Source organism: Lemur catta, chromosome 2, assembly GCF_020740605.2.
Source record: "Lemur catta isolate mLemCat1 chromosome 2, mLemCat1.pri, whole genome shotgun sequence".
Classification (NCBI taxonomy): Eukaryota; Metazoa; Chordata; class Mammalia; order Primates; family Lemuridae; genus Lemur; species Lemur catta.
In genome coordinates, this window is record NC_059129.1 from 101,822,763 (window position 1) to 101,846,498 (window position 23,736).

Sequence of the window (23,736 nt, forward strand, 5' to 3'; positions counted from 1 at the left end):
ATACAGCCTATTTTTTCCTTGTCATTATTCCCTAAACAATACAGTATAACAACTATTTATACAGAATTTACTTTGTATTAGGTATTATAAATAATCTAGAGATGATTTAAAGTATATGGGAAGATATGCATAGGTTATGGGCAAATAATGTACTAAGTAAATACTGTACTATACCTGTCCTATTAAGGGATGAATGTATTTAGAAATTATCAGCATATAGGGATATTTTATTTTATTTTGCTTTTAAGCTACTATGTCTAAGTGCTTAGTATGTTCTAGGCACTCTGAAATGCTTTGCAGACATTATTTTGTCCCTACATAACTAAAAAATAGTAGAACTGATTCAAAGCCTATCTTAACCACTACGTTAGCATTATACTATAACCATGGGAGCAGATGCAATTGGCTATAGAGAGAATGAAGAATAAGAAAAGAGCCAGGGTGGTCTGAAATTAACCAGAGAAGGAAGAGAATAACCAGAAGACAGGCAAACAAGGGGTTTAAAAATTTCAAGGAATGACTAGTAAGTAGTGCAAAATGCTACCAACATGTCAAGAAAGCTAAAGTTTCTAGATGGTTTGACAGTAGTCGTTGCTACAGTATAATATATGTATCTGGCATTTATTACTGTATTAATATTGAATTACTATGCCATATTGAGATAAAAATTAATTGGCTTGAGGTGGCCTGTAGGGTAAAACTGAGCTCCTTGAGGATAGGAGAATCTCTCCTAAAGGGCTGACATTTCCTTTGTTTTACCTCTATGAAAAAGGTAGGTTCCAGATCAGGAAACTACAGCTTAGATGAAGAGATTTAAGTAAATGAAGGAGAGGGAACTCTGGATCTCTCTGGGCTTCTCTTTCCTAGGTTTAGTTTTTAAGCAGGGGCATGGTAGACATGGATTCTTGGGTGATAGGCGCTAAAATAGTGCTTACCAGTTGACTGTAGATTAGGAACTAAGATAAAATGGGCCTAAAAGCCCCAGAGAAAAAATCCTTAACTGTTAAGATATACTACCTGGTGGCCAGTAGGGTGGCTCACGCCTGTAATCCTAGCACTCTGGGAGGCTGAGGCAGGAGGATCTCTTGAGCTCAAGAGTTCAAGACCAGTCTGAGCAAGACCAAGACCCCGTCTCTACTAAAAATAGAAAAATTAGCCGGGGTTGGTAGCACATGCCTATAGTCCCAGCTACTTGGGAGGCTGAGGCAGGAGAATGAATCACTTGAACCCAGGAGTTTGAGGTTGCTGTGAACTAGGCTGATGCCACAGCACTCTAGCCCAGGTGACAGAGCGAGACTCTGTCTCAAAAAAAAAAAAAAAAAAAAAAAACAAAGAAAAAAATATCATACCTGGTTTCCTTTTGGTGTTTATGCTTTCTTTCCTTTATTTTCCTCTAGCCTTGGTAGTCTTACTGAAATATTATAACTTTGTCTTGCTGTACCAAGACATATAAAGGAAAGAGTCATATAATCGTAAGTCTAACTGGGCAAGGGCATTATAAGGGGAATAGCACCCTCCTCCCAGTAAGGCAAGTGAGGAGGGGTAGCAATCATGAGATCCCCAAGGGTAAAGTGAATACTGGGGACAAGAAGTGGAACTCACGGCCCAGTTACTCTTCTGAATATGGAAATTCTTCCTTCATTTTCAACCTCGGTATATCTGGGTTTTAATTAGCAGTTTTCATATCAGAAGTTCATCAGTGGCCGGGTGCGGTGGCTCACGCCTGTAATCCTAGCCCTCTGGGAGGCCGAGGTGGGTGGATCGCTTGAGGCCAGGAGTTCGAGACCAGCCTGAGCAAGAGCGAGACCCCGTCTCTACTAAAAATAGAAAGAAATTATCTGGCCAACTAAAAATACATATACAAAAAAATTAGCCGGGCATGGTGGCACATGCCTGTAGTCCCAGCTACTCGGGAGGCTGAGGCAGTAGGATTGCTTAAGCCCAGGAGTTTGAGGTTGCTGTGAGCTAGGCTGATGCCATGGCACTCACTCTAGCCTGGGCAACAAAGCGAGACTCTGTCTCAAAAAAAAAAAAAAAAAAGAAGTTCGTCAGTGCTCCTTTTCACTGCACTTAGAGGGGGATGGAGGGATGAAAACCAGATATTTTCATTTATATGTTCAGTATTTATTGAAAACCCACTGTGGACAAGCTCTATACTTAGCTCCAAGACTACAGCAGCATACAAAGTAGATAATAAGTGTTCTGCTCTTAAGAAAATATGGGTACAGTCTACATGCAATATAGACTATTCTTTGAAGAAGCTTGGCAGAACAATGAAGGATAGAAATAGGAAAATAGCTGCAGGTCACTGTGAGATATGAGAAGGTTGATGTTTAGAAGGTAGAATCAACAGTGTTTAGTGACTGGATGTGGGAGAAGAAAAAGGAAGATATCTGGGGTGGCTACTCTCCAGATGGTAAAGAGTACCTCTTTCCATTAATCAGAGTAGAGAATATATTCGGAGGACCAGTTTTGGGATGGAAAGATACTGAGTCCAGGTTTGGACATGTTAATCCTCTTGTTTAAGGGACTTCTGAGTCATTGAGGTGAACAATACCCAGTACTGCTATTGAACAGCTTCTGTTCATGAAACTCTGTCATGAGATGTAGCTATGGATTCAAATAGTAAGAAGAGCATGGATGGACCTTGGAGTTACAGAATCTTGGGTTTGAATCCCAACTCCATTTCTTCCTAGCAGTGCATTTGGCCAATTTTTTAACTTCACTAAGCTCTGGAGATAGGAGATGAGATAACCTTAGTTTTCTTATCTGTAAAAGGAGGGTAGTACCTACTTTCCCAGGACTGTTGTGAAGATTTAATGAGATAATGTATGTGAAGTTCATGGAATAGCATCTGGCATATATTGGGCACTCAAGGAATAGTATCTTTTAAAATTACTATCTTTCTGTAAAATAATATTTGTTTTCAAATTTGATTGAGATTAATGAAATATTTCTGAAGTGCTTTATAGTTAACTGAAACGTGCTGTTTTGTGTAATTCTGTTATTGTTGGCATTCTCTAAGTTCTTATAATGAGATCCTTGAATTATTTTATTTTTCCCTAATTACAACTTTGTTTTAAAACTATTTTACATTTTAAACTTCTTAATAGGGGAAAGTTACCATAAGTAAAAATATAGCAAGTTTAGCAATTCATAAAACAACAGCATGATAAGAGATTATATTCCTGAGCAAGGACTTGGTGTTATTAAGGAAAAAATTATTCAATGATACTTGTTAAAGCATAGTAAGGAAGACTTTATTCAGGACCATCACTGTAGATATAGGGGTCACTACAGTGAGGTCTTGCAATGGGGGAGAGAGATCGGGCTCGTGTGAATACAGCATGGGCAAATGGGAATTCATAGCTAAGGAGCAGTGTGGGGGTCAGTGGATGGAAAATTTCTAAGAGGAAACAAGCAGGGATAAGAGACATTCTGGCTAAACCAATCTAACAAGATTCTTGATGAAGATAGGCTAGGATGATCAGACATCACCTGGGGGATGTTTGAAGATAAGGAACCTGATCAGATATCGAGGATTGGAGAGATTCTTGCTAAACTAACTTAGCAGGGGTCTTTGCTAAAACTGGATTATACAAAGGAGTGCATAGATGGGCCTAGCAGATTTATTAATAGAAGCCTGACTAAAGTTAGGCCAAACAAAGAATCTTTGTCAGTGTCCAGCTTTGTTATGGAAATTATTTAAAACACCGTATTTAAGAGCATATCTATATGACATAAAAAGCTTAAAGACTCTATAGTTTAGGAAAATATAGTGACTAATTACATAAAATTTGATTTAATGTGATACAGTTTCACACTAATTCAGACTTCTTATATTCATGTCTACCTTATTTTTGCTGCAACATAGTAAAGTAAAATAGATGTTATATGATTCAGAAGAACTTATTTAGGTCGGTAAATTTTCATAATTATATTTTAGTAGAGTATTTGGGAAACGAGATTGCTTGTGAAGTGTTCCTGCCTTTGAGGGGGAAGGAGCATGGCATTTCCGTGAGACCACGGACTTTGGAGTTAGACCTTCCAATCTGTGCCTCTGCCATTTCCCTTGTACAAATGGCCAATCTTTCTAAAACCCCATTTTCTACATGTATAAAATACAGTATGTATCATTATACATTGTGGTATTTATGCTCTTTGAATATACTAAATTTAGGATTTTTGCACATGTTTTTTCTGTTCACAGTGCTTTTCCCTAAGATTTTCACATGCTGCTGCCTGATTGTTTCGGACTCATCTCAAAATCTCTCTTTGTAGAGAGGTCTTACCTGACCATTCTAGCTAAAGCAGGCCACCTATTACCCTTTCCAATATTCACAGCAGTTATCTGCTTGAACATATTTATTTGTTTGTTTCATGCTTATTGTCTATGTTTCCGCATGAGAATATGAGCTCCTTGAGAGCAAGGATTCTGTCTTGTTTACCACTACACTCCCAGTGCTTTAACAGTGATTCACACATGGTAGATAGATAATCCCAAAATGCTTGTTAACTCTCTGGCTGACTACCTACCTCATGGCTTGTTAAGAAAACTCCCTAAAATAATGTATGTATTGCACTTAAGTGCTTGGCGCCCTTTCCTTTGTATGTTTGTTTTCTTATGTCCTATCTCATTCTGAAAAGTCTTGCCACATCTGCTTAACACACACCACAAGATATATAATCTAATAGTTATCATTATTGATAAAAATAGCTAATATTCACAGTGTGTTTACTCTGTGCTTGTACTATGTGTCAGGTCATTTACATAGATTATCTCCTTTAAGCTTCATATTTACCCTGTGAAAGGTACTATTATAATCCCCATTATAAGGAGGCTAAGACCCAGAGAGTTTAAATAACTTGTCCTAAAACACATGGCTAATAAGCCAAGCCTATCTGCCTCTAAAGAAAGCTTGTTTTCTTAACTTCCTTCTAACATTTTATCACTTCCCCCAAAAAAGGTTGAGTATGTAACATATAGCAGCTGTTAGTACAGTAGCTTTTTCTCATTGCAGATTTTTGTTTGTTTGTTTTTATTACTAAGTATAGAACCAAGTACCAAGGTAGAGCTCAAATATTCATTCTCCTGGCTTTCCATTAGAAAGACTTTGTGCTTTCTTTCTTTTTTTTTTTTCCTCCTTTTCTTTTTGGGATATACCAACATCTTGGGTGGTTTTGTGCTTTCTTGAGGTGCCGTCTCATCAGCTCTCCCTCATTGCTTAGCCCCACACTGTACACTTATAAATGGAAGAATCAAAACTTCAGCTGAATTCTTTATTCATTATATGCTTGTGTTTTTAATATCTCATAGTGTCAGAAAGTTTCCAAGGTCTAACTTTTAATGGTAGCCCAATTCCAACACTAGCAGAGCTGAAGTGAGTTAATAGCTCCCCAAATTCCTCATAGGTGGTTTTTTTAACTTTATCCATAATAACAGAATGAAGCTGTGACACAAGTTCTTATTTTTTTCTATGAAACTTTTGGTAAGTCTCTTGATCTTTCTAGACCTCAGAGTCTTCCTCTGTAAAATGAGAGGAGTTAGACTAGATTTTTTTACTTTCTTTTTTTTCCTAAAGTCCATAGTTTGCATTTGGTTTCATTTTTGTGTTATACAGTTCTATAGATTTTAACAAATATATAATGTCATGTATCCACTGTTACAGTATCAGGTAACAATTTTGTTCATCCCTTTTACATTCTTACACATCTTATTTTCTTTTTCTGTTTTATTGCTTTGGCAGGCTCTCCAGTTCAGTATTAAAGAGTACCACCAGTAGTGGGCATCCTTATGGTCAGTTGGTGTTTTAGTATCTGAGGTGAATTTTTGTTCTTGAAATTAATAATTGTTAGCTTAATTAGTATTCAATTTCTTAAAGTTGTAATTTTTTATTTTTATTTTTTTTATTTTTTTATTTTTTTTGAGACAGAGTCTCACTTTGTTGCCCGGGCTAGAGTGAGTGCCGTGGCATCAGCCTAGCTCACAGCAACCTCAGACTCCTGGGCTTAAGCGATCCTACTGCCTCAGCCTCCCGAGTAGCTGGGACTACAGGCATGAGCCACCATGCCCGGCTAATTTTTTTGTATATATATTTTTAGTTGGCCAGATAATTTCTTTCTATTTTTAGTAGAGACGGGGTCTCACTCTTGCTCAGGCTGGTCTCGAACTCCTGACCTCGAGCGATCCACCCGCCTCGGCCTCCCAGAGCTAGGATTACAGGCGTGAGCCACCGCGCCCGGCCTGTAATTTTTTAAATTTAGTTTTTCCTAAGACTTTAACTTACAAATTTTACTAGATTTATTTTTAAGTCTAGTAGCTTTTGTATTGAAATAAGGATTTTGACTTTTTTATTAATATTCAACTTGTAAGTGTACAAGATCCTCCTTAAGTATTTAATAGTATTTACAAACTTAAATTTCTTATGTGTTTCAAACTATATTTTTCAATTAAGCCTGGTATGTTTTTTCAAATACTTTAAACAATTATCTAGGCAGACCTTCAATTCTAATAAGCAATATCTTTCTAAGTAAGCAACATTTGTGAGTCTAATAAATTAGGCTTATACATTTAATAGATCTGATTTTCTTTATCATTTTAAACATTTGAAAAAATATCCAACTCCCACTCACCACTCTGGCTTGAGTTTTCTCTTTGTTTTTAGCATCTGGGCATTTCCCCTTCTTGCATTTGAGCTTAGCTGTATAATTTTAAATGTTACATATCTTGTAATATTTTTGTGTTTAGGTTAGGAGGAGTTTTTCCTCTTTCATATTAGTTCACATTTTGATCAGAACTTTTTATATTTATATTATTATATTTTCCTTTTATTGTATGTAATTTTGTAAGTTGCTTAGAAGTTTTAATAGTCTTAAAAAAAGTATTTCAAATACTTGTTGAAAAATAAAAACTGTGGATTCTTTTAATTTTTAAAACATACATTTAATGATTGTGTAGGTGAGATCATTAAGGTATTCACAGGGGAATTCACTGTAAAGACAAAACTGAATTGTTACCTAAGCCTTAGGTCACAAGAATTTGGCAAAAGCTTCAGTAAAATTTTAACATATTTGTAAGTTCAACTCTCTATTAGTGGAATTTTAGCAATGGATGAAAACTTCAAGATTACATAAGTTATTCCTTTTATTTAATTTAGAAAGATATATTTATGGAGAGGTTAAACTACTAATTAGGACAAGATCACAGAACTAGCTAGAAGCTAGTGTATCATCACCACATCAGTGAATCAAAATGCCCACCAGTAAGTAGTTTTGGGAGAAGTCTCTGACACCAAAGCTTATAAAGACTACAGTATTTCATGTTCTATACTTTTCTGATTTTATTTGACTTAATTGCATTTTTTAAATATTCTTCTGTTCAAAGAGTGACAGCTGATGGCTGTGAGATCTTCTGTTGTGCTTTTCTTTAGCCTTTAATAATTTAGAAAATATGAGACAAATTCTATTTCTTGTTCCAAAATAATTTTGTGCAAATTGTTTGAGTTCTGTTGCTCAATTTTACTATCTCTTTTATGAACCTTATTTCATGAGTTGTGTTAATAAGAAAATGTTATAGCATCTACTGAGTGATTTGTACTTCGAAGGTACATTAACTTTACAATTTTTATGTGCCATTTAGTCAGATACACCAGAGTAGTTATTTATTAAATCAAGTGAACTTAAATACATGAACACTACAATCTTTAACCCTTTTTTAATAGGACAGTCTCTTTCTTTCTCTTCCTTTACTGTCCCACACTAGAAATACAAATTTCCAGCAAGGATGTTTTAGACAATTTGCTCTTTGTTATTTCTTATTATCAATTACATATCTCATAATATCTTGATAGTAATCTCCTATTTAGAGCTATTTTGAAGATTCTATAGACATAGACATTACCTGAAGTCTGTTCTGTGGAATGCTAACCTCTCAATAGCATCCTCAAAAAAAGATTTCTGTTGCAGATAAGTTTGGGAAATGCATGCTTTATGTCTGTTTTAGAGAGTCACAATGATAGTAGCATATTAAAGATACTGACAAGATTGCAGGTGAAAAAGGTTAATTTCATTTCACTCATTTCCCCAAATTTATTTGCCAGGAAATCTATCTAATTTAGGGAGTATTAAACACTGTTTAATAGTGTGAATCTTGAGTGGGTTGTAGATTTATGATATTTAAATATTAGAATAAGTATAGTTCTTCATTTTTATTTCTGTAAGTCAACAACCTTCATAATTTTCTTTGTAGTGTGGATTGTCCACCATTTCCCTAACTGTTCCCCTTCCTCAGACCAAATTTTTTTATTCATTTATTCACTTAGCTCATTTTTATTGAGCCCCTGGGAGCATATACTAGAAATACAACAAGAATGAAAGAGAGTTCTAGCTCTTGAAGATCTAACACACTGATTTGATGGGGCAGAGGAGCCATCTATATGGGGTATCCCCTCACATCTTTACATAGGTGTAGAGATCTGTGATCACCACTTTGCATTTACCTATTTAATAGCTTGAGAAAAATGTTCTTAATGTATATTTTTGTAAAGACTTTATTCATTAAGATGCCAAAGATTATGTCACAGCATTATTTTATGTACCACAAAGAAACAAAAAATGCTGTCAAATATAATTTAAAGATAAATCCTGATTTTAGAGATGTTAAATGTGAAAAACTATATGCGTTATGTATAGTAGTAAATGTTTGTTAGATGTATTAGATGTATTTTGTTTTGCTACATTAATTGAATTAAGCGTAGCAAATTCTTGTTGAATGACTATCATGTAATAATTCCAGCGGACAATAGAATAATGAAAAAGGTATGGTCCCTGCTCTTACAGAACTAGAGAGGAAAGAAAATGTATGCAGACATTGCTAAAATAAAGCTGTATTTGCCACATTTTTAAAATCCGTTCAATCGCGATGGACACTTAGGTTGTTTCGATATCTTGGCTATTGGGAATAATGCTGCAATGAACATGGGAGAGCAGACATCCCTTTGGAATACTGATTTTAATTCCTTTGGATATATACCCAGCTGTGGGATTGCTGGATCATAGGGTAATTTTATTTTTAGTTTTCTGAGGAATCTCCATACTGTTTTCCAAAATGGCTGTACTAATTTACAGTACTACCAGCAGTGTATATGAGCTCTCTTCAGTCCACATCCTTGCCAACATTTATCTTTCATCTTTTTGATAGTAGCCAGTCTGACAGATGTGAGGCGATATCTCATGGTTTTAATTTGCATTTCTCCAATGATTAGAAATGTTGAACATTTTTTGATGTATCTGTTGGCCATTTGTATGTCTTCTTTTGAGAAATGTCTATTCAAGTCCTTTGCCCATTTTTTAATAGGGTTATTTGCTTTTTTGTTATTGAATGGTTTGAGTTCCTTGTATATTTTGGATATTAGTCCCTCATGTATATATGTAAAATGGAATACTATTCAGCCTTTAAAAAAAACCCAGGAAATTCTGTCATTTGCAACAACATGGATGAACCTGGAGGACATTATGTTAAGTGAAATAAGGCAGGTGCAGAGAGGCAAGTACTGTATGATCTCACTTATATGTTGAATCTTAAAAAGTCAAACTCATATAAGTAGAGAGTAGAATGGTGGTAACCAGAGGCAGGTGAGGGGTGCAGTGGACAGGGAAGGGGGAGATTTTGATCAATGGGTACAAAGTTACAGTGAAATATAAGGAATAAGTTCTTGTGTTCTATTGCACAGCAGGGAGACTAACAATGTACATTTCAGAATAGCTAGAAGAGGATACATGTATCAGTATATCACTTTTTACCCCATAGATATATACAATTATTTGTCAATTAAAAATAAAATTAATAAAAATACAAAAAATAAAGCTATGAGGGGAGAAGTTGGGTGGGAGTGAGGGATGAAAAATTACCTATGGGATATAATGTATACTACTCGGATGATGGGTACACCAAAAGCCCAGACTCCACTGCTACGTAATGTATCCATGTAATGATATTCAACTTGTACCACCCAAATCTATTAAAAGAAAAAAAAAATAGCAAAAATTTAGGAACTCTGAGAAAAAAAAATAAAGCTATATTTGTTAAGGCAACTAAATTAAATCAGATAAACCATAATTAATAAACCCATTACAATAATACTAAATTAATGACAGTTGATAGCTTTGTAAAAGTTATAAATTACCAACTTCAAAAACCATCGGTTGTTATTTTTTTTTTTTTCTTATGAGATGGCGGTCTTGCTTTGTTGCCAAGGTTGGTCTCCAATACCTGGGCTCAACGGATTCTCCTGCCTCAGCCTCCTGAGTAGCTGGGACCTCAGGTGTGCACCACCATGCCTGGTTGTTGTTAATTTTTTATTCTTTCGTTGTTAGAGGAAGTTGAGGGCCGGTAGTGGATAGGAGGGAGAAATGGAAGAAAATAGTTATTCTTGGGTGTATATGTGTATGTTTTTTAAAGGTGACAATAGAGTTTCCTCCATAGTGTCATTTTAAAAGTATTTTGTGTTTTTCTCAGTTGTGATCTCCACAGTAGGTCTATTTGTATGGAAAACAATAATGAAAGACTGATTTATGGAAAACATTCTATTTGTATGTTGTAATGTTTATTTTCTTTGGAAAATTTACAAATTGAATTATGATCAGCCAAACATGTTTCTCTGTGTGTGGATTTATACAATGGAAAAATGTTAACCTTAAGCTGGCATCTGTCTGCTATTAGCAGTTTTTTTAGTCAGCCCACGCACTATCAGTGTGTGCACTCAGGGAATGCAAACTTATTTTAATTTTGGCTTAAGTAAATAGCATTATGAAAATAAATCTGTTAATATTTTTTATCTGAGGCCATATGTCGGGGAAAATTGGATTATTTTTGATTTATGGAAAGCAGTGCAGAAACAGGGCACCACATTTAGAATCTAGAGTCCTAAGTTTGAATTCTGGCTTTGCTATTTATTAGATGTGTTACCTTAGCCAAGTCACCTAATCTTTTTGTCTGTTTCCTAATGTGTTCAAAATAACTATAATAATAGTAATGGTTCTTTTTAAGGTTGTTAAGACTAAATTTGATGTATAAAAACTTTGTAAATGATAATACTTGTCAAGTGTCAAGCTGATAATTTTTACATTTTGCCTTTTAGTACAGATATGAAGAGTATACTATGTATGACTACATACGTTTTATAGAATTGAGTTCAACAGTTTTGATTTATCTGTATTTATATGAGCTTGGTCAAAAAAAGTAAATTTGTTTTAGGTATTTCCTAGAATTCCATTTTCTTACTATTAAACATTTTAGAGATATTTTTATTAAAAATGTAGTAGACAAATTGATATATATATTCTATTTATAATTATGTACAGTTTCTAATTTTTCTAGGTTCTGCTTGTCATAAAACTTTTGATAAGAGATTAACCAAGAGAAACTTTGTCTAAAATAGAGTATTATTGACTGCAGAAATAGTCTCAGGACATGGTGAGAATTGTGAGCTTTAGGACTTTTTTCTAAGTTCTAAAAAGCCCTAGTAATGCCCTAATTTAAAACAGCTCCAGGCTATTTGACAATATGTCTCAGAAACATTAAAATTGTTTTTGACCTAAGAATGCGATTTCTAGACTGTACCTTAATGAAAGAATGGGCAATTTACAAACACATTTATGTACTTACAATTAAAAAAACTTACTTTAAAAGAGTAATAATGTAAGAAAATGTTTATCACATAATATCAAGTTGAAAGGCAATTTATATAAATGTGGTACAATCCTAACATTGGTTAAAATAATGAAAGACTGATTTAATATATACCAGAAATGTTAACAAAATTTTAATAATCTCAGATTAGTAGAATTTACAGTGATTTTTATTTTCTTTTATAATTTTCAAATTTTGTAGAATGAGCATGTATTACTTTTATAATCAGGACTGTATATATATATATGTAAATCTATATATATATTTTTTTTTGTCAAATCTTTTTCCAAATACTCTCACTCTACTCTCAGCTAGCACAGTAAAATATCATAGATTCATATAATGTAAGTATAAGAAGTTGTAGGCAGTATTCATGTATATAAGAGAATATTATTTATGATTGAATGCTTTTGGGTGTACCTTTTGGCTTCCATTCTACAACCCTTCTGTATCTTTTGATGGAGTATAATTTGTAGCTGATGGGAAGTTTTAATTGAAAGATGAAAGGTGGTCATATTAAAGGAGCCTGGGGCTGTCTTAGCCAGGGTTAGTCTGGACTAGACTGGCAAACTGGGCCAACTACCATGATGAAAGCAACATTGGAGAGTCAACCCCACTTTTTGTAAGGCACCAAATTTGTATTAGTTTAGAGCAAGTTCAAAGTCCCAAGTTGGTGAGGAATTGCATTTGTTTTCCCTTGAGACTGTGATCCCTTCTCCTCCAGCTCTTAGCACAAAGTTTGGCACATGACAGACACTTAGCAAACATTATTGGAATTGAAATGGGAAGAAAACTGAAAATTATGCAGATTCCTAACATTATTCTTACTGAAAAGTCATTTCAATATTAAATGAAGTAAATTATGCACATACAGTCACAGGCAACATCTATATGGATACAAGGGAGGTTCATAGGAGCAATAATGATCTGTTATGTTTGACCATCATAGGGGCTTCTCTATGCCTTTCTGTTGTGGCTGATAGGCTCTCAACACTTTCTGCATTTGGCACAGTCAGCTAGAAGTATAGTATGCACATTGGAAACTGATGAAGGACTGAAACATTTAAAAGGAAGGTAATACAAATTTTTGTAGGTACATATTAAGTAAAATGTATTTTGAACAATTAATTAAGCCTCTACCTCAGCTAGCCAGGAAAATCAGGTTTGCCCTCTTTGTGCTATTCAACAACATATGCTATTTCTCATGTTATGACCTTAACAGCTGTGCCAACAAGTCTAGTTTGAAAAAAAGTAAGGGCTTAATGGGGTCTCTTTGCAGCCTGTCAACATCTCTGTCCATCAGTAGATTACTTCAGCCTTTCAGAACAGTTGTTCACCTTAGATATATGGGTCAGAAGTCAGTGTACCTACTGTAGCTACTGCAGCTTGCTAGTAGGAATAAGAATTGGAATTACGAATTTGGAGCTGTCAGTACCAAAGAGAGCTATGTTATGACAAACCTAAGTGTTAGTGCTGCTTTTTCATAGAATAACTCAGATACTACTGAGTACCTAGAACCCTCTCTGATGTGAATGGCGTAGACATTGCTTTTACCTTATGTTGAAATGACTTTTCAGTAGGATTTATCTTGGAGTTCCACATGGCTTTTAATTCATTTCAGTTTAGCAGGCATTTATTAAGTATTGAATTTAGGTCCCAGGGTTTCAGAGATGAATAAGACTTGATCCTTGTCCTCAAGGCTTACAGTTTAATGGGGAAGATATGAACATATTATTTCAATATAATATATTACATGTAGGTATGCCCAGAGGAGAGTTAATTAGCCCAGCCTCAGGAAGCCAGGAAAGGGAAAGCTTCATGGACAGATTAACTGATAAATTATATCTTTCATAATGGGTAAGAATATTCTAGGAAGAGAGAACAATATGAACACCAGAAACGTATTCATTCAGTAGAGGCAGGAGAAAAGAAATAGATAGAGAATCAGGTATGGATGATCCGCAGTCACTGAAGAGTTAGGAAGCACTGAGGTGACAAGGCTGGATTATAATTTTAGGTAGATCATTCTAGAGGCACAGTAAAGGATAATTTTAGTGAGACAGGATTAGTAGCAGGGAAGGCTTCAGAAGGCTACTGTAATAGTCCAGGCAATAAAGGATGAGGACCTAGACTAAGGCTCCTAGTCAGTGGTGGTATGGATGGGAGAGGATAGGTGATTCAAGAAGTGTTTAAGGTGTTGAAATACTCAAGCTTTGAGGATTGGGGTTTAGGGGGATGATACCATTAAATGAGATTAAGAATGCCCGAAGAAAAACAGTTTTTAGGGGAAAGATGGTTTGTTAAGTTTTGGGTATAAGTTTGAGGTCCTTTGGACATTCCAGTCATAAGACATGAACTCACTGTTAAAATTCAGAGAAATGTTAGTCAATATTTGATAAAAAATAAATTATCTTCTTGGGCAGAAGTAAAGAACAAATAAATCAGTGCAAACCCCAGAGTGATATTGTTACTTGAGAAGGGCTGGACCTAGAGAAGGCATTAGATACAAAAATTGAGTTTGTGCATAGCAATGTAAAGTTAATATAAGTAGGTTAAATATTGTGGGGAATCAAGCTTTTCACTTTGTGAAAAGCCATCTTATATATTCTTTATGAATTACTTATTGGAGACATTAAGAATATAGTATGATATAATGTTAAGAAACACTGAAAATAATTTAGGTTTTTTTTTTTTTTTTGAGACAGAGTCTCGCTTTGTTGCCCAGGCTAGAGTGAGTGTCGTGGCGTCAGCCTAGCTCACAGCAACCTCAAACTCCTGGGCTTAAGCAATCCTACTGCCTCAGCCTCCCGAGTAGCTGGGACTACAGGCATGCGCCACCATGCCTGGCTAATTTTTTCTATATATATTTTTAGTTGTGCAGATAATTTATTTCTATTTTTAGTAGAGACGGGGTCTCGCTCAGGCTGGTCTCGAACTCCTGACCTCGAGCAATCCACCAGCCTCGGCCTCCCAGAGGGCTAGGATTACAGGCGTGAGCCACCATGCCAGGCCAATTTAGTTTTTGATAGTTCAAAAGAGTTTTGTGGTTTCTTGGTATCATTATACACATCAGTTATTTTACTGACAAAAATTTTTGATAGAATATCCAAAATGTAAAGATTTTTGGATGTCAATAATAGCTAACATTTATTGTGTACAAAGCTCTATTCTAGTACTTGAATATGTTGACTCATTACATATAATTCTCTGAAATAGGTAGGTAGTCATATTATTCCCATTTTATACATAGGAGGAATGTTTAAGAAACTTACCTCGGATCACACAGGATTTATCCTCAAGGTTTCTTCATGCTGAGCTTGTCCCTTAACCATTATGCTATACTGCCTTATTACATTATATAGGTAACAGGTACATTTGCTCATTAGGGAGAATGAAAACATGAAAATGCATTATGCTAACAGAAGCCCATATAAAGATAACATTTCTAGATGTTTAAAGTTATAAAAACTGCAGGAATAATTTAGTGTCAAGAGTATGTATATTTTAAATTCAAAGAGGGATCACATTGCTTATTAGGAAGAATGCAAACCTGACAGTTCAAAAGAATTAGGGAAATAGGAGAAATACAGGAAGTTGAATTATTTATTATAGGAAAGGGGGAAGAGTTTATGCTAGAGATTAATATTTGTAAAGGCTCAGTTCTAAAAAAATTGAAACTTCCGTAAAGAGTTTATTACTCTACCACTGTATATTTATGTAATGCTTTATATTTTTCAGAGCTAAGAGAAAGGAAGTGATTTGACTAAGATTATACACCATGTGAGTGTCAGAAACGGGGAAGAACCCAGGTCTTCTGACTCAATCCAGAGCCCTTTCCATTACATCATATTCCTTAATGGAACCATACAGATTCAGTCCTGCCCCCAAATCCATAGAAATGAAGAGAGAAATGCCTAAGGAAAGAATTAGTCCAGCAACATTAAATCCAAGAGAAAGCAACAGCTCAAGGGAGCTGAACCAGTAGTGCTTTAATTGAAAAAATTGCCATGCTTCTAGAATCTGAGGAACCTTCTCAGGCAATGCCTGCTGATTGATGTATGTGGATAGGAAAGTCGCGGACGGAAAGTGCTTAGGTATATAAATCATTGCTTTACTTTCTGTTCTCAAGAACTGTTGCTGGTGATTATCTTTAGAGAGGGGAAGGCAGTGGCTGCAGTTGAGAATCAGCAGCCTGTGAATAGAAAAAGTTTTACTTTTTATTTTGTGCCTTTCTGTGCTTTGTAAGTTTTGCTGTCTGTGAATATGTTACTTTTTTAAAACATGCTAATAGGGGTTTCTGTATAATGGGAATATGGGCCACTTTTTAAATATTTTTATTTAAATAGTATATAGTGCACAAATTGTATTAACAGATTTCATCCCAAGTTACTGAGTAGGTTAACATTCACATTGAGTGGATTTTCCACAGACCCACATAGAAACAATATTGTTACAAATGGTTAGAAAAGCACTATCACTACAAAACTATTCCCTTGCCTATGGGAAAGTGAATTTTCAATTTTAGATAAGGATGTGGGAAATGTTACTTCACTTTCTGCAGTCTTAGAAAATTCCTATACTCACATACATACATACATGTGTACATCTGTTCCTGGGTATGAGATAGCTTTCCTGAGTGAAAGAGGAGCTCTGGTGGGGAGCGGCAAGGATGGAAGTCAGGTTAGAAGTCTTACATCAATTGCTCTAGACAGGACTGTTCTGTCAGGAGGACTCTGAGGACCTTCACCCACTAAAAGCAGAGAGAAACTAGCATTGGTTGTTTGTATAATGGGTTTATTTGTAAGTCACACATTTGAATTAGGGAACTCTCTGCAGGATCAACTGGTGTCTATTTTCACTCTAAAGCAATTTTATTCCTCCAGCAACTTATTTGGATGATGTGCTTTGTATACAATGAAATTTGCAGTTTGATAATATCCCAGAGTATGGTATGTAATTTGTGCAGTGTTTCTACTACCCTTGAAAAAGATGGGAAATGTCTGTTTGAATTAGGAATATACTGACTTTCTGGACAATTATGAAAGTGCTAAGAGAATTTTTTTCACTGCATTATTGAGAAGGGATTAATTTTTCTTAAAAAAAAAAAAAAGCCAGGATGCTCTGGTTATAATGAAAATATTAAGTTAGTGTTTGTGGCCTGTGAGTGAAAGAAGGAATACCAAGTGTCAGAGGAGGACTGTAAATCATCATCCTTGGCAGTAACAAAGTTTGTTCTTTGCCTTGTTATGTCTGGACAGTTACCAGGGCCTGTGGTGAACTTTGCAATCTAGTTTTCAGAATCCCAAAGGGTGTGGAAACATTTATATGGACTCTAGGGTACAGGTTTGAGTGGTCTGATCTCACTCTTTGTTGTTTGTTTGTTTGTTTTTAAGTGGATGAGACATTTTGTAGTTAGAAGAATTTTAAAAATGGTTAAATGTGATGGGAGGTAAAAAGATTTTTATAATTTTTTATAGTACAGTATGTCTTTTTTTATAGTCTTACTTTTAAAAACAAATACCTACATAAAATTATGTATGTAAGTACTTTTGAGAACCAAAAAATAGCCCCACCCACAAAGATTCTGGGCATCCAGAATAGCTTGGTTTGTATTCCATTTACTGTATTTCAGTGGTTCCAAAACACATATTTTTTTCATAGGTTAAAAAATTTCTAAAATAGGGAAATGTCTTGTAATCATTACTGGCCTAGATTAAAGTCAGATTATTTCAGAAAGGATTTGCATTTGACTCTGCCAGTTATTTACACTGCTACCAATCTGAGACCATTTTAAATTAAATTCTCTGCCTGAAAATTTTTGTTGTTGTTTATTTTGTTTGTTTTGTTTTGTTTTTGACCCTACTGGTAGTATGAATTTAGATTGCCAAGCTGGACGAGTATTGTCTTTTTGATAAAATTCCCTCTACCTGATATGTAGGTGAAGACTTTCAAGTTTCCTTGCTGTCTCTTTCTGAGTGGTGATTTTATTTTCTATTTACCCTGTATTGCATTTGTAGCCCTTCTGTTGTTCCAGCCTTATATGGAAGGCCTCCCATTTTGGATATTTTTTTTCTTATGGATCATAAAAGAATAATATATCTTATAATAGATTGTGGCTTAGATTTGATGAAAGGCTCATCACTTGCCTAGGCCCTTCCTTACCATCCTTCAGAACTTGTTTACTCTTCTTATAGATACACTTCTAATAAACTCGGTGTCATTGTTACACATTTCTTTGCTCATTCTTCAGTCATCTTCAAAGTTTAATTTGCATATGAATCAATTGGGTAGTTAATTAAAACTTTATATTTCTGGGCCTTATCCCCAGAGATTCTGTTTCCATGGACCTGGGTGAGGCCCAGCAATCTTGTACTTTTTAAATAAAACCTTCAAGATATTCTTACCTAAGTAATTGAAGGACCACACTTAGAGACAGACTGCATACTCTGTATCTAAGTGAATACTCCTGGCTTCAGCTGTCATCTATATATTTTGATGACAGGGGAGTGCCAAACTCATCTATACAATTGACATGTCCCTATTAAAGGCAGAATACACTCTGATCCAGGCTACCAAGGTTCAAATCCCAGCTCAGCCACTTAATAGCTGTGTGACCTTGGGCAAGTTATTTCTCAGTTGCCTTGTGTAAAAAGAAATTAACACCTCATAGGGTTGACTTGACGATTCAGTGGATCAATACCTGTAAACTTCTTTGACCATTGCCTGGCACATAGCAAGCTCAGTGTAAGTGTTAGCTATTTTTTTGTTGTTGTTATCCTACAAGCAGCACTTCAAACATGTCTAAAGTGAGTCTTTTATACCGCTTCCATGTCCTCAAAATCTGTTTTCTGCTTTGGCTACACCTTTTTTTTATTTCTCCCTATCACTGATTTTCCTTGTCCAGGTCATAAGTTCTGTGAATTCAACATCCTAATTATCTCTAATTTTTCTCCTCTTTTCCATTCCTACTTCTATTGCTTTTGTTCAGGTTTTTATTCTCTCACATAAAGCTATGGAATAGCTTCTTACCTGGACTTCTAGCCTTTGGTTGTTTTTCTCCCTTTTAACTTCACAAAAATCTTTAGCAAAGGCAATGTGATCATGCTGCTTCTCTGCTGGACGACTGTTACTGCCTACAGGATAAAATTTCAACACCTGTACTTGGCATAGAAGACTTCTCAGATCTGGTTTCTGCCTCCTCTTCTGCAATACTCAGGCACATGTATAGTCCCAGCTTTAGTAAATTACTTGTAGTAGATCACTTTAAACACTGGCTTATCTCTTGCTTTCATAATTTTGCATAGATAAGGGACACAGTGTGGTGGTTAAGAGTGTGAGCTTTAGAGCCAGACTGCAAAATCCTGACTTTGCTGCTTAACTAGGTGTGGAGCTTGGGTAAGACAGTTTTCTGTGCCACAGTTTCCTCATCTGGAAAGTGGGGATAATTGTGCCTCATAGCATTGGTATGTGGATTTTATAAGTTAATTCACATAAGAAATCGTCAATAAATGTTGAGTTGTCATTATTATTACAGTGCTATTCTATCTGTATATCTGATCTTCTCTACCTATTCTCTCAATTTCTTTTGCTTGTGAAATCCTACTCATTATCATTCATGTCTGAGTTTAAGAACTAGCTTCTCTAAGAAGTCATTGCTGAAATCCCCAGACTCTGGGTTCAGTGCTCCTCCCCTGGGTTCCCATAGCACCCTACGTAGCATAGTTAAGCTATGACTGTTTCAAGGACTGCCAGAGACTGTACTTTTCATCTCTGAATGTTTAATGAATGAAACTTGATTGCTTTGTTATTTCTTATTTGCTATAGATTGGGAAAACAATTAGAAAGGGGTGTTCTGCTAGAAATAAGTAAGCAGACAGCTCAAAAGCAGGCAGCAAGGGAAGAGATAGCAAGAGGTGAAAAGACAGCAAAATCTGTGACGGTCTGGACCTTTCCAGTGAAGGGGTAAACAATACAACAAGTATCAGTGTGGGTCTCTAAGTATCATTGTGCATAATCAAAATGATACTATGATATCCTTAAGTCATCCCAAAGATTAAATTGTGTTGAGTATACTCTGCCTAAAAGAAAGGAAAATAGGTTAAACATTTTAGAAATATTTCTTTTAAAACTATTGGAAATAAATTTTAGTACTTAAATAGGTAAGCTTTAGTTATTTATCATTGTGTAACAGTTCATTCCCTTTTGGGCAGCCTGACTAATCAGTACACTCCCATAATTATTTCTGACTATTGAGTGTGTCCAACCTGTGGGAAAAAAAAAGTAAAGGCCTTGAATATGGATTTGTAGCAACTAATCTGAGTAGTGTTAACTTTTAAATTCAATATTTTTGACCTAGTTTCTAAACTCTTTCTACATTTATTGTTTGCTGTCAACCGTTCTAAAGACAAATGGTTAGAGTTCAACAGAAATAAGTACAGTATACTTTAATATTTATAAATATAAGAAATATTGTAAGAATGTTGAAACCCTTTCAAAATCACTTATTTTTAAAAAGAATTTTCTGAAAGAAATATTACCAGTAATATTTTCAAATCCTAAGAATTATAATTTATTTATATAAAATGATATTAAATTAAAACACTGTATGAGAAAATAACATACCAAGACACAATATGTGGTACTTTTTACAGTTAGAACAGTATTTACTGAGTTGTTGGGTTCAACCATTACAAACATTAGCATAGGGAGGTAGGGAAGAGATGTTTACCTAACAAATTAGTTTTCAGGGGATTCACTTTACAAACGTTTTTTGGATTAGGCCCAGGATACAATGCCTCTTTCTGGAGCATAGGAATTTGGGAACTTACAGAAAAAATAAACATAATTGCCCTCCCTGAGTTTGTGTTGTGATAATTAGCATGAGACCCTTACAAATGAAAATACATAAGTGCTTCCAACAGATAACCATGTAAATAGTTGATACTTTATGTCTCCAGTTATTTTCTACTTCTTTAGAAATCTAGTTGAAAAGAAACTATTTTAGTGGATTTTTGTTTCTCATTTTAAAAGTAATATGTTCTTGTAGTAGAGAATGTTTAAGAATGTAGAAATAAGAACATAAAAATCTGTTGTCTATTAGTATTTTAATACATTACGTAGTCTTTTATCTATGCCTATCTTTTTTTCCCGTCTCCCAGATCTGCCTGATATCTATGCTGTGCTTTTTTTGTAATGATATAATTTTATATTCTTCCTTATTCACTTTGTATTAAATCAGGAGCATTTACTCATGAAATGAATAGTCAAGATAAACTAAATCTTGGTAAAGATGTTAGAGAGTCTAGTCATTTAAGTGATCTTAGACATTGTAAGTTCTAAACTTAATAGGTACAAGTTCAGTAAGGAGAAATCTAATTGTGAGATAAAATGTTCATAAGCCTAGTTATTTTAAATTTAGCACTTAATGAGTTTGCTCAGTAATTAGGTAGTTCTTATAGCATATATTCAATTTAATTAACTGTACACATGAACAATTAGATGCTATGTTATAATTTGTAAAATATTTATAAAATATTGGCATTACTTTGTACTCTTTAAAAAACTGGCTGTTGTACTCATGTATTATAATAATATATTAATTCAGCCTCACTTAAGATAATGAGTTTGGAGAATGCTCAATAAAAATGTATTAATAGTTATGAAGTAAGCAAACCAGTTTTACTGGATATATTGTAGACTCAACGCCTGTGTTCTTTTCTCCCCCCTCTCGTTGCCTTGTGTCTTTTTTCAACAGTGAGATTGAAACTTCAGTCAAAGAGCAGAAGCCATGGCTGAGGTGCTTCACGTTTCTGGTGTGCATAGCATATTAGACCTAGATATTAAGTAATTACTTGTTCTCATTTTGATTCCTTTGTTACCACTTTCTCCTGCTTTTTCCCTATTTCTCTGATCATTCCTCTTTGATCTCCTTTTAAGGTTTTTCTTTCTTCATTTGCCTCCTAAATGTTAGTAGTCATTCTGAGCTCAGCCCTTTTGTTTCCTAATCACATTTGTAACCTTTTAAAATTTTGCCTCCACACATCTGAGGGAGGCCACAATGGATAGATAACACCGGTTCTCTAATGGACAAAAGCAGTGACTCTCAGCTAACTCTCTTGTGTATGCATGCATGCAAACACTGCAAATCGCTATTCCTACACTCTCCTTTGGTGATCTATAATAACCAAGTGTGTATCTCTAGATCCAGCTTAGACTGCTCACCTAGCCTCCAGATCCACATTTCAGTCTGTTCACTGGGCAGTTCTGTCTGTAAGCACCTCAAGTTTGGTATGTCTAAAACAGAATTCATTATTTTCCTCAGATTTGTAGTTCCTTTTATTCTGTATTTCCATTAATGCCACCACCATCTATCCACTTACCCAAGTGAGAATTTGAGGAGCGTTTTTATCTTCTCTTCCATTTCATGTATGTAGGTTCCTAAATCCTTTTGATTGTATCTTCTAAGTATCTTTTATATTCATTTCATCTGCTCCAACCTTATTTCAGGCCTATATTTTCTCCTTGTTTGAATTACTTTAATAACCTCTTAATTTGTTCTTTGCCTATAATTTCTTCTATCTGCCTCAGAGCCATCTGAATAAACTTGTCAAAGTGCAAACCTGATCATGTTATTCCCCTCTATATATCCTTCATTAGCTCCCCATGGCCTAATCAGATAAAATACAAACTCCTTAGTGTGATATACAAAGTCCTTTGTGGTTTGACCCTCACATACCTTTTCAGCCTGTCTCCTACTGTCAACATTTATTCATTGTGCTCCAGTCAGACTCATTAGAATCTACCATGGTCTTCAACAATTATACACGCTATCTTTACTAATTGTGTATTTCCAAATTTTGTGTTCCTGTTAAACCTCTTTTTGTTTGTTTTGGTCTCTGTCTTTCATATCTTTCTTCAATGTCTGGTGATCCTTGGTTAAACAACGTAAATTTAAGAGTAGGGGACTAAAAAACTGTTTGGAAACTCCAAATCCATGCAGTTTGTTCATTTATCATGTTTAGTGTCTTTGGTAACTTGGGCTATTCATATTCTCTAGATAAGGATCTTCTCATCTACACTTGGATATAATAATGTAGACTACCAGCATTCTGGGAACTGAATCTTCCTACTTCTAGTGCCCCACCTTCAGCTGTGCCGAGTATACCCCAATCCAGAAATACTCTATAATAACCTCTTCAGAGAAAAAAGAAAACAAAACTTCTGATCTTCCCAGGTGAAGGTAAAGCACTCTTCTGGCTGCATGGAAGGGGAGAGGGAATTGGGCATATAATTTACTTGTAAAACTTTCAACCTGTTCTTTTCAGCTTTATCTTAACTGCTGCTTACAGAGGTATGGCTAAGCCCTGAGCCATCTGGAGGTTCTGAAAGGTAAATTTAAAAGTCACTTTTCTAACTCTGGTTGAGTCTGCTTTTTTTGTATTAGCTAAGTCTTTTACTACTCATACATCTGTTTTCCATTTTCCAACGGTTTGCTGTTATCCCCTTTCCTGATCTCTTTATCTTTGCAAGTTTAAATTTTTCTTTAATATATATTAAACAAAATAAAATTGTTTTTAATAGTATTTTCATGGGTTTCCAAGAGGGAGCAAAAGTCAGTGTGTATGTTCACTCTGCCATATTTACCTAAACTCCTCTTTCAAAACTGTTCATAATTCTAAATTATTTCTAGCTTTACTTATCTCTCCATTAATCAGAGAACATTAATCTCTCCTTTGTGCTCCCATGGCTCTCTGTGTATGTGTTTTTTACAGAATTGAGCCCTTTGTATCATATCTTATTTTTAATGTGTTTATTACATACCCACATATTATCACATATTATCATGCAACCAATCTCCAGAACTTTTTCATCTGGCAAAACTGAAATTCTGTAACTGCCCATTTACTCTTTCCCTGTAACCATCATTCTACCTTCTGTTTCTATGAGTTTGACTACTTTAGATGATTCATATAAGTGGAAGTGTACAGTATTTGTCTTTTGATGATTGGCTTATTTCACTTAGTATAATATCTTCAAGGTTCATCAAT

General features: G+C 34.9%; 1 protein-coding gene across 8 annotated transcripts in view; it reads left to right on the forward strand.

Moving 5' to 3' along the window:
- Positions 1-23,736, forward strand: part of CEP57L1 (centrosomal protein 57 like 1) — a 53,066-nt gene that overhangs the window by 6,032 nt on the left and 23,298 nt on the right. For 2 of the 8 annotated variants that reach the window (XM_045544150.1, XM_045544148.1), the window contains exons 2-3: positions 22,746-22,928; positions 23,014-23,077. The exons of 5 other annotated variants lie outside the window; for them this stretch is intronic. The gene's annotated coding sequence lies outside the window, so the exon portion shown is untranslated. Of the gene's footprint in view, positions 1-21,480; positions 21,533-22,745; positions 22,929-23,013; positions 23,078-23,736 lie in introns of those variants that run through there. One more of the 8 variants, XM_045544149.1, reaches the window with a different exon arrangement.